The sequence below is a fragment of the Temnothorax americanus genome, unplaced genomic scaffold (assembly GCF_048541705.1).
Source record: "Temnothorax americanus isolate GAGA-0224 unplaced genomic scaffold, ASM4854170v1 Scaffold57, whole genome shotgun sequence".
NCBI lineage: Eukaryota > Metazoa > Arthropoda > Insecta > Hymenoptera > Formicidae > Temnothorax > Temnothorax americanus.
Genome location: NW_027509721.1, coordinates 890,100 through 905,928, shown reverse-complemented (window position 1 = coordinate 905,928; position 15,829 = coordinate 890,100). Strand labels below are relative to the sequence as shown.

Sequence of the window (15,829 nt, the reverse complement as noted above, 5' to 3'; positions counted from 1 at the left end):
CGATGACCGGAACTATCGATAGCGACTAGCATCTCACCCTTATCTGTCTAAATGCATTTTTTATGGCATATTAGACTTATTTAAAAAATAACCCGCTGGTAGTTGCCAAACTCTTCGATAAATTGTTACATACGTTTAGACGCATGAAAATATTTTACGATGACCAGACTAGCGAGTATCTATTAGCTCTCACTATCGTCCTTAAGCACTTTCCTGGCAGTAAAATATTTAAAAACAACACAACGCTGTAGTGCCAGAACCTCTTTAGTAAAAATTGTTAATCCGTGGACTGCGCGAAAAATCTTTTCCGATCAGTAAACTCTCGAATATCGTCCAGCATCTCACCTTTTCTGTATTAAAAAATGCGTTCCGGGCATTTTAAATTTTTTAAAAACACACCGTTGACATTGTTTGGACACTCTTTAAAAATGCATAATGTATTCATAACTATACAGAACCTCTTGGAAATGGCCAGAACTCTGAAAACTCGTTCAGCTTGATATTTTTGGTACTCTATATTTGTTAGTTTTTTACGTTATTTTAAACGATGTTTTTGGTTTAAACTGCAAAACTTTTTATAGAACTCGTTTTTAACTGCAAATCAAAATCTGATAAGATATAATAAAGGAACTGCTGTAAGACAATTGAGACGGCAGCGTGAAGTTGTCGTCTTAGTCAACTTTTGTTTGAATCAATTCTTTTGTTTTAATGGTCGAAATTATTTGTTTAACTCATAGAGAAACTCTAGAACTGTAAACAATTAGTGAGTTTCCACGCCAGCTTCATACACATGAGATCAGATGGGTTTTGTAATTATAAATTATTTTCTACGGAGTTTAATCGTCAGAACTATTGACAGAATGTGTCTAGACTGGAGAACTCTATGGAATCTTACTGCTCCGTGATCATGTATTCGAAATACGATGAGATGCTATCAGGTGTTTTTGGAAGTTAGCATCTCATTTCTAAAAAACGCGATTTAAATAGTAAATTCATCAGAACTATTGTTAAAAATTATCAGGAACTGTAGAACTATGCTGGATGCAAGTGAATTTGCAGTTTATTTGTGAGATGCTAACACTTGAGATGCTAACTTCACACACGTCCTCGCGAACGACAGACAGATAGGGTGTTCCGGAATCAAAGAAACATGGAATTGGTTTCAGAGTGGTGCAGTTTTATTACATTAAGATTCTAAAATTAAGATGAGGATGAAAATATTTTCTGTAAATATTAAAGGATAAAATTTAAATACCTTAAATAACATTTTGTTATTTTTAACTATCATGTGTATCGAATTTGTTACTTTGATACAAAACAGCATTATTTTAACTCTATTGGTTTAGTTAAATTAACATTATTTTAATTAAATTAATGACATATTGAGTAGGAACAGTGCGGCGATCTATAGTAATGATTAACCTTTGTTGTGCACACGGGGTCGAATAGACCCCAGCGTATTTTCAAACGCGTTTTTTCTAATACGTCAATGCGGATCGGGACTTTTTATTGCATTTTTTTAGTGAAAAGAGTCCATTTTTCGGTTTTTTTAGTTAACATATCTTTATAATTCTTTTATGTTGCAAGATATTAATGAACCTATTAGACCTTATTTTGGAAGCTTTGAACACAATAGCCAGCATTTGTTTGAGTCAAAATAACGAATTGTACGTCTGTAATAAACAATTAAGTGACTGGGGTATAATACACTCCCTGTGCACAATACGTAATTTTGAAGAGGTGTGCACAACAAAGGTTAAAAATGACTCAAATTGAATATATTTGGCACTACAATTTTAACAGTGTAATTTCTGCGTGTTAAGAAAAGGAATGAAAAATATATAGCATTTTCTCGACAATTCTTGATAGTGCTTTTATCGAAAAGCACTGTGACAACACGTTTCTGAATTGAAATGAAAAATTATTAGCAATTTTAGTAAATAATGAAAATGTAAAGTTGACGCTCCGTTTACCCAGATTTCTATTTTTCATATTTAATCGAATCATATCTATTTTTGAAATGTATCAGGAATCTTATAGAGGTCTTTGAGTAAGAGCCATAATTTTATTAATTATATTTAAAAAATAAAGTGCTAACTGTCCTTTACAGAACATGTGGGCGTTTTTTTGCTTCCTTATATAGAGGAAGCTTTGTTTTCGTAAAAAAAAATTTTTTTTAAGTTGCTTTTGCCAATGTGTTCAGTTCAGAATGTTCTAAAACGTCGAAAAATGCTATTTTAAAAATGTCGGTATGTGTGTATGTATGGGTGTATGTGTGTATGTGTGAATTGTGTATGATGTGCCAATTTACCGAAATTTCTATAACTCCAGATCTAATTAACCAAATCTTAACGAATTGTATATGAAATAGAGGTAATTTTCCGGGAGTACTATAGAGTGTTAGTTTTCGTATTTATTTTCTGGAAAACAATTTTTTAATTTTTTTACTCAAGAATTAGAAAAATAAAAAAAACGGTTTCCAGAAAATCTGTAACAAAAACTATCACCTCTATAGTACCTCCCCGGAAAATTTTATCCCTATTTCATATACAATTTGTTAAGATTTGGTTATTAGTTCTATAAGTTATAGAAATTTCGGTAAATTTGGCACATACACACATTAGAGTTAGAGACCTGTATGTAAGACCGTGATCTTAAGACATTACTTCTTCTATGAGGAAGCCAAGTGCAAATTTCTATATATATATTATATTATTTGCACTATTTTTTTACTTGTTTTTGTTCAGATAAGTCAACTCTAAACTTGGCAAGAAATAACGCTGTGCAATTTCTGCCTGAGATACCGTATATATGTTATATCTAGAAAATTGTGAGAAAAGTTTATCGCATGTTACGTCACTTAAAAGGATTGATCGCATCCGCCGCCGTTGGGCGCATTTAAAGGACTTCGAATAATAGTTACTATCATAAATAATTCAAGAATTAATCCGCGCACTTTAATTTGCAGTAGAATATGCATTCTACGTCCGCATTGCTGGTTTTTATTGATTACTCGAATGAATTACACAGCATTTTAGTAGTGATTTATACTATGATTTTAATAAGAAAACATCTTTTCATGTATAATCGAGGGTAATTTGATACAGATTCTATTACGCAAAGATGTATTTTATATACATATATACCTACTTTTTATTTAAATTTAAATAATTATATGTATATTAAATATATATATGTAATATATATGTATAAATTGTATTATTTATACATATGGAGGGGTAAAAACCACAGTGGTGTAAGTCAAACTTTTAAAAATATTTCCTTGTGTGCATAGATGCAATCTGTACAATATACTATAAATTGCATCTACGCACACGAGAAAATATTTTTAAAAAATTGATTTACATGTGTGGTTTTTACCCTTCCACATATACCTATAAGTATAACATAAATAATTTAAAAACTACTCCGTTAAACAAATTCAAGTTTTACACAGCAATATTTCCTTTATGCGTACGTGGTCAAAAGATAAAACCATAAGATTGAAAAATAAAAAAAGGAGCTAGAAATTTGTCGAGGAAATCCTGAAAATCTCCGATATCGAAAATTATCCGCCAAGTGGCGCGACCCGAGAGAACTCGAGAGGTTGGCCACCTGCAGACTGCAGTGAAAAGGGAGTCAGCATCCTGACAACGGCAATATAGCTGGCTGCGTGCAGTAAGACGCAATGCGCAACGTTTTTGCGGTGCCTCGCCCCCACCGACCGGTATGTATTATCTAGGCATCTCCGTTCGGAATCCAAGTACATCTAAAAGTGCTTGTCCTTGCATATCGCGCTCCAAAGACTTTCTTTTTTTCTTTCCGTCACTCTCTAGTTCTCGCGCTGCGCGCTGAGAAATCTCTTGCAAAAGTTATGCAAAATTATTATTCAAAGTAATATTGTAATTATAATTATGATCGAGAGATAAGATAAACATTGTAAATATAAGATATAAAATATTTATATTTATTCGTACTTTTTTTATTATAATTATGTATATAAATATTATATATTTTTTATTTTGTACATATTTTTTTTTATTATATCTTTTTCCGCGTTTCTCCTGATATTTAGTTAGCAGTTGGTTATATTTTTTATTCTTAAACGTTCAAATTATTTCTAATATGCGCTTACACTTTTCCGCTAAAACCAAAACGTGCCGGGTTTGCGTTTTTTCGATTTTTCTGGCAAAGACTACCGTTTATCACGTCCTTCGCATCGTTAGCATACAACGAACCAAATTGTAGCGGCACGACCGCTTAAAGATGAATGGATCTCGACGGTGGTTTCTGGGTCGCGTACGCAAAATAGAAATTCCTTCATTTTGTTGGACGACACTAAAGCCTTTCGTTCGCGACCCGCGTCCATGCTGCCCCTCTGTAAACGTGCCACCCCGTTTTACCCTTAGTGACAGCTGCGTCGCTTAAAATAAGGTTTTTCAGCGGCCTCGGCTTGCACGTATTGTATTTACTGTTGCGTGTATATGTGTGAGTTCGTGTGCACGGCGAATCATGCGATGATTGTCATCACAGTTATGTTCAGTAACTCGTTCTACACAAATTTCTATAGGGGAGCACGCGTTTCATTTTCGATGCTCTAGATTTGCTTACGTCAGATATTTATGAAACATTTAACATGGAAATATAAACCTGCCTGACTAAAAGGTATTTCGCGAATTTCATTACGTTCAAGAGGCTAATGTCTTTTTTATTATTATTGCGCATCCTGTTTGAATATAGAGCGTCATTTTAAAGTATGATTAAAATTATTTTATATATATATATATATATATATATATATATATATATATATATATATATATGTATGTATATATATATATATATATATATATATATATATATATAATCTTGTATTTTTTTATCTAGTAATATTTCAGGAGTTGATCAATATATGAATGAGCCAACTAAAAGTCTCTAAATTTGCCGCAAGAATATATTGATTTTATTATAGTTATTACTTATAAGTGAGAATTAATTATAATTAACTCTTAAATGCCACACCTCTCAAGAATTTTGTAAATAACATGAGGGGTCTAAAAGACCCCTATATATATATATATATATATATATATATATATATATATATATGTGTATATATATATATATATATATATATATATATATATATATAATCTTTACTTTTTTATCTAGTAATATTTCAGGAGTTGATCAATATATGAATGAGCCAACTAAAAGTCTCTAAATTTGCCGCAAGAATATATTCACTTTATTATAGTTATTACTTATAAGTGAAGAATTAATTATAATTAACTCTTAAATGCCACATCTCTCAAGAATTTTGTAAATAACATGAGGGGTCTAAAAGACCTCATTGCAGCATGAAAAATGTTTCCTTACTCATTGATTTTTTGATCTTTAGTTATGAAAATTTTTTTCAATGTTGTTCAAGGCTTAGAAAAGAGAATAAAATGCTTATATTGTTAAAATTTCAATTTCAACACTGTATTTAAAATGTAAGTAAACTGAGTACTGCTAAGTGTACAAATGGGTAGGTCAATCACTCAACTATCATCAATGGGAGCAAGAGCTCTATTTACCCGTGTCAAGTTAGCCCCCCAACTTAAAAAGAAATTGTTTTTTTTGTGTGTGTGAAGCTAGCGTCTCATTTTGCGGAAACTCACAAATTATTGAGAGTTCTGACTTCCTTTTCAATAGTTCTAGAGTTCGTGCTAGTTTAAACAAATAGTTCTGGCTTTTAAAACCAAAAAACGCGTCAGTACAAACTGAGACGCTAGGTTCACGCAGCGTCTCACTTTGTCCTACACAAGTTCCACTACTGTATCTCATCAGATTTTGCGAGATCTATAGTTCTATAACAGTTCTATAAAGAGTTCTGCCATATAAAAGCAAAAAAATTAATTATAAAGTACTAAAAAAAATTACCATGTAACGAGTATACCGAGTTGAGACGCCAGTTGAAATCTCGGAGTTCCGATTTATGTAAAATATTTTCGAGTAGTTCTGAGCATATTGAAGCATTTCTTAAAAAGTTCCGAGCGTTAGAATATTTGTGTTATATTTTAAAAAATTAATATTAACCGAAAAGTAATCATGACGGAAAACGATGAAACGCTAAGCGAAATCTCGGAGTTCCGGTTTATATAAAATATTTTTCGAGTAGTTCTGAACATATAGAAGCATTTTCCAAAGAGTTCCGGGCAATGTTGTAAAAATTTTTAAATAAATTAATAACGCTTGAAAGTCAGGAATTTATCGAAATAGGTGAGACGCTGGCCGTATTTCGACAGTTCTGCGAGTTTTATTATAATTTTCGTACAGTTCTGAACGTGTTCTAACGTTTTCTAAAGAGTTCTGGCGATAAACATTATTTAAATCATTTTTCTAAATAATTTTTATCGCCCGAGAAAGACGCATTTACGGGTATATGGGTGAGACGCTGTAGGAAATCTCGGAGTTCTGGCTTATATAAAATATTTTCGAATAGTTCTGAACATATAAAAGCAATTATTAAAGAGTTCCGGGCGTTGGCAATGTTGTAAATTTTTAAATAAATTAATAACGCTCGAAAGTCAGGAATTCATCGAAAAGTAGGTGAGACGCTGGCCGTATTTCGACAGTTCTGCGAGTTTTATTATAATTTTCGTACAGTTCTGAACGTGTTCCAACGTTTTCTAAAGAGTTCTGGCGATAAAAATATTTAATCATTTTTTAAATAATTTTTATCGCCCGAGAAAGACGCATTTACGTGTATATGGGTGAGACGCTGTAGGAAATCTCGGAGTTCTGGCTTATATAAAATATTTTTTGAATAATTCTGAACATATAAAAGCAATTTCTAAAAAGTTCCGGGCGTTGGCAAAAAATGTTGTAAAATTTTTAAATAAATTAATAACGCTTGGAAGTCAGGAATTTATCGAAAATAGGTGAGACGCTGGCCGTATTTCGACAGTTCTGCGAGTTTTATTATAATTTTCGTACAGTTCTGAACGCGTTCTAACGTTTTTTAAAGAGTTCTGATGATAAACATTATTTAATCATTTTTTAAATAATTCTTATCGCCCGAGAAAGACGCATTTACGAGTATATGAGTGAGACGCTGTAGGAAATATCGGAGTTCTGGTTTATATAAAATATTTTTTGTATAGTTCTAAACATATAAAAGCAATTTCTAAAGAGTTCCGGACGTTAGCAACGTTGTAAAATTTTTAAATAAATTAATAACGCTCAAAAGTCAGGAATTCTTTAAAAAATGCTTTTATATGTTTAGAACTATACAAAAAATATTTTATATAAACCAGAACTCCGATATTTCCTACAGCGTCTCACTCATATACGTAAATGTGTCTTTCTCGGGCGTTAAAAATTATTTAAAAAATGATTAAATAATGTTTATCATCAGAACTCTTCAAAAAACGTTAGAACACGTTGAGAACTGTACGAAAATTATAATAAAACTCGCAGAACTGTCGAAATACGGCCAGCGTCTCACCTATTTTCGATAAATTCCTGACTTCCAAGCGTTATTAATTTATTTAAAAATTTTACAACATTTTGCCAACGCCCTGAACTTTTTAGAAATTGCTTTTATATGTTCAGAACTATACGAAAAATATTTTATATAAGCCAGAACTCCAAGATTTCCTACAGCGCCTCACTCATATACTCGTAAATGCGTCTTTCTCGGGCGATAAAAATTATTTAAAAAATGATTAAATAATGTTTATCGCCAGAACTCTTTTGAAAACGTTAGAACATGTTGAGAACTGTACGAAAATTATAATAAAACTCGCAGAACTGTCGAAATACGGCCAGCGTCTCACCTACTTTCGATAAATTCCAGACTTTCGAGCGTTATTAATTTATACAACATTGCCAACGTCCGGAACTCTTTAGAAATTGCTTTTATATATTTAGAACTATACGAAAAATATTTTATATAAGCCAGAACTCCGAGATTTCTTACAGCGTCTCACTCATATATCCGTAAATGCGTCTTTCTCGGGCGATAAAAATTATTTAAAAAATGATTAAATAATGTTTATTGCCAGAACTCTTTAGAAAACGTTAGAACACGTTCAGAACTGTACGAAAATTATAATAAAACTCGCAGAACTGTCGAAATACAGCCAGCGTCTCACCTATTTTCGATAAATTCCTGACTTTCGAGCGTTATTAATTTATTTACAAATTATACAACAATGCCAATGCCCGGAACTCTTTGGAAAATGCTTCTATATGTTTAGAATTACTCGAAAAATATTTTATATAAACCGGAACTCCGAGATTTCGCATAGTGTTTCATCGTTTTCCGTCATGATTACTTTTCGGTTAATATTAATTTTTTAAAATGTAACACAAATATTTTAACGCTTGGAACTCTTTAAAAAATGCTTCAATATGCTCAGAACTACTCGAAAAATATTTTACATAAACCGGAACTCCGAGATTTCAACTGGCGTCTCAACTCGGTATACTCGTTACATTGTAATTTTTTATAGTACCTTATAATTAATTTTTTTGCTTTTATATGGCAGAACTCTTTATAGAACTGTTATAGAACTATAGATCTCGCAAAATCTGATGAAATACAGTAGTGGAACTTGTGTAGGACAAAGTGAGACGCTGCGTGAACCTAGCGTCTCAGTTTGTACTGACGCGTTTTTTGGCTTTAAAAGCCAGAACTATTTGTTTAAACTAGCAGGAACTCTAGAACTATTGAAAAGGAAGTCAGAATTCTCAATAATTTGTGAGTTTCCGCAAAATGAGACGCTAGCTTCACACACACAACAAGTTGAAACCGTCCAAAGTCTGTTTAAAGTAAATAAAGGTCTTAATATGCGTTACGAATGCATTTTTATTTCTGCATCGAAATCGACATTTATTTTTCTTCTCGCAGATGTAGTTATGATTGGAACTTCATCGAATACTTAGGGAAAACTCAACTCATGAATCTCATGAATCTTTGGAAAGTGCGATTACACATATCTTATTCCTGCCGCATTTAGCAATACCTTAAGGGGATCCTAAAGCGAAGGCCGAACTTCCTCGATGTCGGTAATGTCAACATTTTTAATCCTGTTTTCTATGTCATATATCTATATCTGTCCTTGTCTAACGAGAGGCATCTGTCCTTGTTTCGATTGCTGCGCCATCTCTCGCTACACGCAATATCAACCTGAATGTGCTTTTGCACATATAAAAGTTTATTTAAACTAATCTTTTTTTCTAGGCGTTGAATCTTAGTTCTATTTACACAATATTGTTCCTACATGTTGTCCCTAGGTCATGCCGGTCTAACTTTGTGGATATTTATTGTGGAATTTTTGTACAAAGCAAATATTGTCGTCACGTTTACCAAAAATTTACAAAAATATTAATTTTTTTTTTGTTTTTGATATAAATTCGACCACCATGACCTAGATTTTGATGCGTACTTTAATTCTAGACAAGAATTTTGCATTTCTATAAAGCCAATTAAAAGATTAGTGCTAAGAAAAGAAAGCCGGTATTACAGACGGCTTTAGGATCCCCTTAACAAAAAGAACGTTGCATAATTTATTTTATCCCCCGTGCGCACATTCTAGGAATTCTTCTAGGAAATGTTCTTAGCTTTAAAGTGCCTGTTCTTTTGCTCGGCGGAGAGCGAGCTTGCAACGAGCTTGAAATAAATAACGGCAGTTAAATAGGGGCGCATAAAATGTATGGTTTAGCCGGTTTATTCTTAGGTGTTCAATGTGTCTCCTTACACACGCATTTTTACTGAATTGCGCATTTTCGCGGAGCGCCCGATTAGCGTCACGGTGTCACCTCATCACGCTTTCGCAAGATGCGCGATAAGGAGATAAGATCCGGAAACTGGATCCTTCAGCTGAATCCTCGTTAAGCGAGGCACCTGCAACGCTAACGACGTTAAAAATAAAATATAAACCTCGTTCCCCTTACAAGTTGCCTTCGCGGAGATAAACCGTTGTATCGTAAAAAAAATTTAATTTGTTCGCGTTCAAGAGACTTATGGAGGATTCACATTGCGTCCGATCACGTCCGATGTTCGACGTACAACGATCCGACATCCAATAACAGAATTTATTATTAGAGATAAAAATTTCCTATTGGATGTCGGATCGTCGTACGTCGAACATCGGACGCAGTGTGAATTCTCCATTAACGATTCCAGTGCTCCGTTATGTTGACGAGATGAGGAATGCGAGGGATACAAAGGAGAACAGAGCATACTTTGGTTAATTCGAGGTGGAATTTTTCTTCGCAAAAATGACAGATGAAACGACACAAACATATTATAAGTTACTTCGAGATAAAGACCGATCCATGACAGTCAAACTAGCCGCACAGAAACCAGCCGCATTCAGGGGCAAATAGGGCCTCTGCGGGGCCCCGGCGCAAAAAATTTTGCATTTTGCAATTAAATTAATAAAAACTCTACAGATCAGTTATATAAAGAATAAACATTATCACAAAATTTATTTCAAGTGCATCTAAGCATGTTGAGTGAAGAACTTTGCGATTTTCTCGCAGTTTTCATTACGCGTTATTAGAGATTCGTGACATATATTGAATATAATAATTTTTAGCGGTCCTGTGCCACTTTTAAATGAGCTGGGGATTGTTATACGAAAAATAAACAATACGAAAAAATTTATTTCAAGTGCATCTGAGCATGCTGAGTGAAGAAATTTGCGATTTTCCCGCATTTTTATTAATAAAATCGCAAATTTCTTCACTCTGCATACTCAGATGAACTTTAAATAATTTTTTTCATATTGTTTATTTTTCGTATAACAATCTCCAGCTCATATGGAAGTGGCACAAGACCAGTAAAAATTATTATAGTCAATTTTTTCGCAGTTTTCGTTACGCGTTATAGAGATTTGTGACATATATTGAATTTAATGATTTTTGGTGGTCCTGTGCCACTTCCGTATGAGTTGGAGATTGTTATACGAAGAATAAACAATATGAAAAGAATTATTTCAAGTGCGTCTGAGCATGCTGAGTGAAGAAATTTGCGATTTTTCCGCATTTTTTATAATACAATCGCAAATTTCTTCACTCTGCATGCTCAGATGCACTTTAAATAAATTTTTTCATATTGTTTATTCTTCGTATAACAATCCCCAGCTCATTTAAAAGTGGCACAAGACCACTAAAAATTATTATAGTTAATTTTCTCACAGTTTTCGTTACGCGCTATAGAGATTTGTGACGTATATTGAATTTAATAATTTTTGGAGGTCCTGTGCCACTTCCGTATGAGTTGGAGATTGTTGTACGAAGAATAAACAATATGAAAAAAATTATTTCAAGTGCGTCTGAGCATGCTGAGTGAAGAAATTTGCGATTTTCCCGCATTTTTATTAATAAAATCGAAAATTTCTTTACTCAGCATGCTCAGATGCACTTTAAATAAATTTTTTTATATTGTTTATTCTTCGTATAACAATCCCCAGCTCATTTAAAAGTGGCACAAGACCACTAAAAATTATTATAGTTAATTTTCTCACAGTTTTCGTTACGCGCTATAGAGATTTGTGACGTATATTGAATTTAATAATTTTTGGAGGTCTTGTGCCACTTCCGTATGAGTTGGAGATTGTTGTACGAAGAATAAACAATATGAAAAAAATTATTTCAAGTGCGTCTGAGCATGCTGAGTGAAGAAATTTGCGATTTTCCCGCATTTTTATTAATAAAATCGAAAATTTCTTTACTCAGCATGCTCAGATGCACTTTAAATAAATTTTTTCATATTGTTTATTCTTCGTACAACAATCTTTAACTCATACGGAAGTAGCACAGGACCTCCAAAAATTATTAAATTCAATATATGTCACAAATCTCTATAACGCGTAACGAAAACTGCGAAAAAATTGACTATAATAATTTTTAGTGGTCCTGTGCCACTTTTAAATGAGCTGGGGATTGTTATACGAAAAATAAACAATATGAAAAAATTTATTTAAAGTGCATCTGAGCATGCAGAGTGAAGAAATTTGCGATTTTATTATAAAAAATGCAGAAAAATCACAAATTTCTTCACTTTGCATGCTCAGACGCACATGAAATAATTTTTTTCATATTGTTTATTCTTTGTATAACAATCTCCAGCTCATACGGAAGTGGCACAGGACCACTAAAAATTGTTATATTCAATATATGTCACGAATCTCTATAACGCGTAATGGAAAATGCGGGAAAATCGCAAATTTCTTCACTCAGCATGCTCAGATGCACTTGAAATAAATTTCGCGACTATGTGTATTCTTTATATAACTGATCTGTAAAATTTTTATTAATTTAAATGCAAAATGCAAATTTTTTTGCGCCGGGGCCCGCAGAGGCTATTCGCCCCTGAATGCGGCTGGTTCTGTGCGGCTAGTTTGATTGTCATACCGATCCGTGTTTTTAGAAAATCCTAAACCAGGATAAGCACGCGCGTTTACCGTGCGTTACTGTCCGATCTTTAGCATTATATACACCTAAGTTTTTTTATAATTTGTAATTAAGGCTCGCGTGAACATATTCTGTTAAAGTAAAGTCTAAAATTAACCCATTAAATCCTAGGAAACCTTTACGCGTTTTTTTGTTTTAAATTCTTGTAACTCGGGTTAATCAAAATTTTTAGTTTTAAAATTGGCATTTAGGGATAAAAAGAGTTGCTTCACTAATACTGTTATTGAATTAACAAAATTATTTCCAATTAGACTAATGCTGTTAATACATCATTTGTTTTTGTGTGTTTTTTTACTGACATATATTCAATTAATAAATGATTTTTTAGTCTAGAGGAAAGACCTCTATTATGAGACATTTTTACATGGTGGGATCAAAAGATGGGGCCTATAAGGCCTTTTAGCTTAAAATATCTCATATTAGGATCCTGTCTCATAATAGGGGGTCTTTCCTCTATCTTTTTGAATAGAATAAATCGATATAATTTTTATTTAAGTGACCTATAACAAAAATTCTACTCAAAAAGGTAGATTTTTAAAATCTCTACTTTTACCTTTATATCTTTTTTCTTAAATATCCCACCTTATCGTCGACTAAATTTTTAGAGCTACTCTCTTGATCCCTAAATATCAATTGCGGTCCAAAAACTTTGATTAGGATAAATTTAAAACACATACACACACACACACACACACACACACAGAAATATGCGTAGACGCCTTCTAGAACTTAATGGATTAATCAGACTATAATTTCATCATCAATTTATATGATCCGCAAAACACAGCTCTCGGTAAATTTTCGTTTTTGCTAGTCATCTAAAAAACATTTTTGTCTAGAAAAAAAACTCAAACTACGAGACTTGTCACATATTATTGCTATATGTGGCAGCGATATCATGTATAAGTACCATTCGTCGACGGTGCTTATCGGGCCGAATCGATATTTATGGCGGCCCAGGTGCGACGCGATTACACGATGTTCGTTCTTAAGAATCCGCCTACGATACGGCGTGACTGATTGTACCGCGTGTGTGTGATTAGAACGCGGACCTGTGCATCAAGCGGTGCATCAGGTCGGAATGAATTACCGGTTGAAAGGTATAACGATGCGCGCGGCAAACTCGTCGCCCGCAATCGTCATCAGCCTGTGAATTGTTATTGTTTATACATCCGTAGGAACTTTCTCTAAAGTTCTAAAGAATGTTCCACATAAATCATAAATCATAAATTCGCGGTTCAAATCAGCAGAAGTCGCAAATACATGCAAGTTTGTGCAAACTAAATATTATATGTAAAATATTATTCGAGTTTATCTCGTAGACAGATACCTTGCTTTAACCCGGGAATGGGCGCCTAATTTTTGTTGCATGATTACCTGAAGTCATTTTTACACCCTAATTTAAAGTTATTGTTATTAATTACATATTGCACATTTTTGGTTGTTTTGTAATTTATTAGTATTTAAGGACAATATAGATTGACATCAACATTTTCTGGAAAAAAAATTAAAAAACGAAAGAAACGACACATTAAGCAATTTAGTATATGATATACTGATAGTATTTCTAAAAACTGGAGATCTTAATTAATAAAGCGCTTATGTATTGCTTTGTGATAGGATTCCACATTTAAAGGTTCGTAAAAAGAATAGTTATTAGAAAAAAGAACATTATTATATAATATCAATTTGATAGCAATTTAAAATAAAGCTATTCGCTATTATATGAAATCATTCAGAATTATTGTATTTGCTCCAGAATTATTAAAAATAATTTATTTTTATGATATTTGTTTATTATATTATATAAAAATATAAGTTAATAAATTACTTTTAAATGAAAATAAATATTTATAAAAACTTGATTCTCCCTAAAATCTTTTATGTATTAATCGGATTGAAGTATAATAAATATATACAAAATTATCACTAACAAACCATGTTTTGCATTAGATAAATTTATAACCATTTATTTTATTATTTATTGTTATTTTTTTTTAAGTATTTGCACATATTATGTTTTCATTAAATTTATTTTTAATTTTTTCTATTTTCTATTTGTTACCTATAATTAATTATACATTATTATTTATTTATTATAAACATATTACATATATACTTGTAACTCATATTATTATTTCGTATTTATAATATAAATTCTTATCATATTTTATTAACTTTTGTATAACGTAAACGGTCACCTGATGGAATGATGTCTACACCCCAACAAGATTCAATAGGTCTATACTATGAATGTACAAGTCTTAAATTTTTTCTATTATGCGGGTTGGGTCTCGGAATTTTTGAATGAAACGTAGGTATGGATTCTCGATTCATAAAAAAAATTACTGTGACGTAAGCTCTATGTTTTCGACACTGGGATACAAAAATCACCTTAGGTCCCCATTTCTGGGTTAAAGAAAGATGATCATATAAATCTTTTCGGATATTTTTTTTAAACTGTTCTGTTTAGAGAACTAGTTTTGCGTCATGAAAATCAGGAAGCGTTCGAAGTGTACTTAATTTGTTCAAAGCTACTAATATCTATAGAAAGGCGCACATCGAGGTATTCTACTTTAAAGATAATTATATAAGTAAATGTCTGTGTGGAAATATTTTAAACTGTTCCGGTTAAAAACTATAATAAAGAGTTTTGCATCTTGAAAATCGGCTGGCGTACCTTCTTGAAAGCTCTGCTCTCTTGACTTAAATCGTTACCTCGCTTCTTTTTGTTCACGACCAAACCGTAGTTCTACGGGGAACGACGAGAGGGGGGGGTTGCGACACACCGGTGCGGTGTACCCGCGTGTCAAGATCACCAGAGCGTGGAACGTCCGGTGGATACGGGCGGGTGCACGTGTCGGCTTTACGTGCGTTGCATGTGACTCGGCACCTCGGCATCCGCGGCCGTTCGTTCGCATTCTTTCCTCTCGTTCGTCAGCCTTTTTGGAGCACCGTAATAAATTATTACGTCTCTCGTACACGCTCGCACTCGCAATGACTCAGGCTGTCGGTCGGTCAGTCGTATGGAATTCACGTGTAATCACACGAGATTAAGATCGAATCTGCCATACGAACTTCAAAAATTAAATTCCGCAATTAAATCGTTATACCGCCGCCTCTTCTTACGCCGCAATTAAATATTTTAATTTATTAGTTACTTTGTGACGTTAAATCTCTCTTCTTATTCCCCTCTTTTCGTTTCGCTGCTACCGTTTTATCGAGTCTTATTTTTCATAAACTTAATCAATATTGTAGGTACTTATTGTACATTCTTATGTTAATCAGACAGCACGCATGTCCAAAATCGGGACATAGACATTTTTAAGACGTCTTAGGATATGATAGGTAGACTTTA

The 15,829-nt window shown here is 32.9% G+C and overlaps 1 protein-coding gene across 1 annotated transcript in view; it reads left to right on the top strand.

Annotated features, from left to right (window-relative positions):
- The first annotated feature begins 3,708 nt into the window (after positions 1-3,708).
- Sdk (sidekick cell adhesion molecule) overlaps positions 3,709-15,829 on the top strand; it is a 30,372-nt gene continuing 18,251 nt past the window's right edge. The window contains exon 1 of the mRNA XM_077419658.1: positions 3,709-3,727. The gene's annotated coding sequence lies outside the window, so the exon portion shown is untranslated. The remainder of the gene's footprint in view (positions 3,728-15,829) is intronic.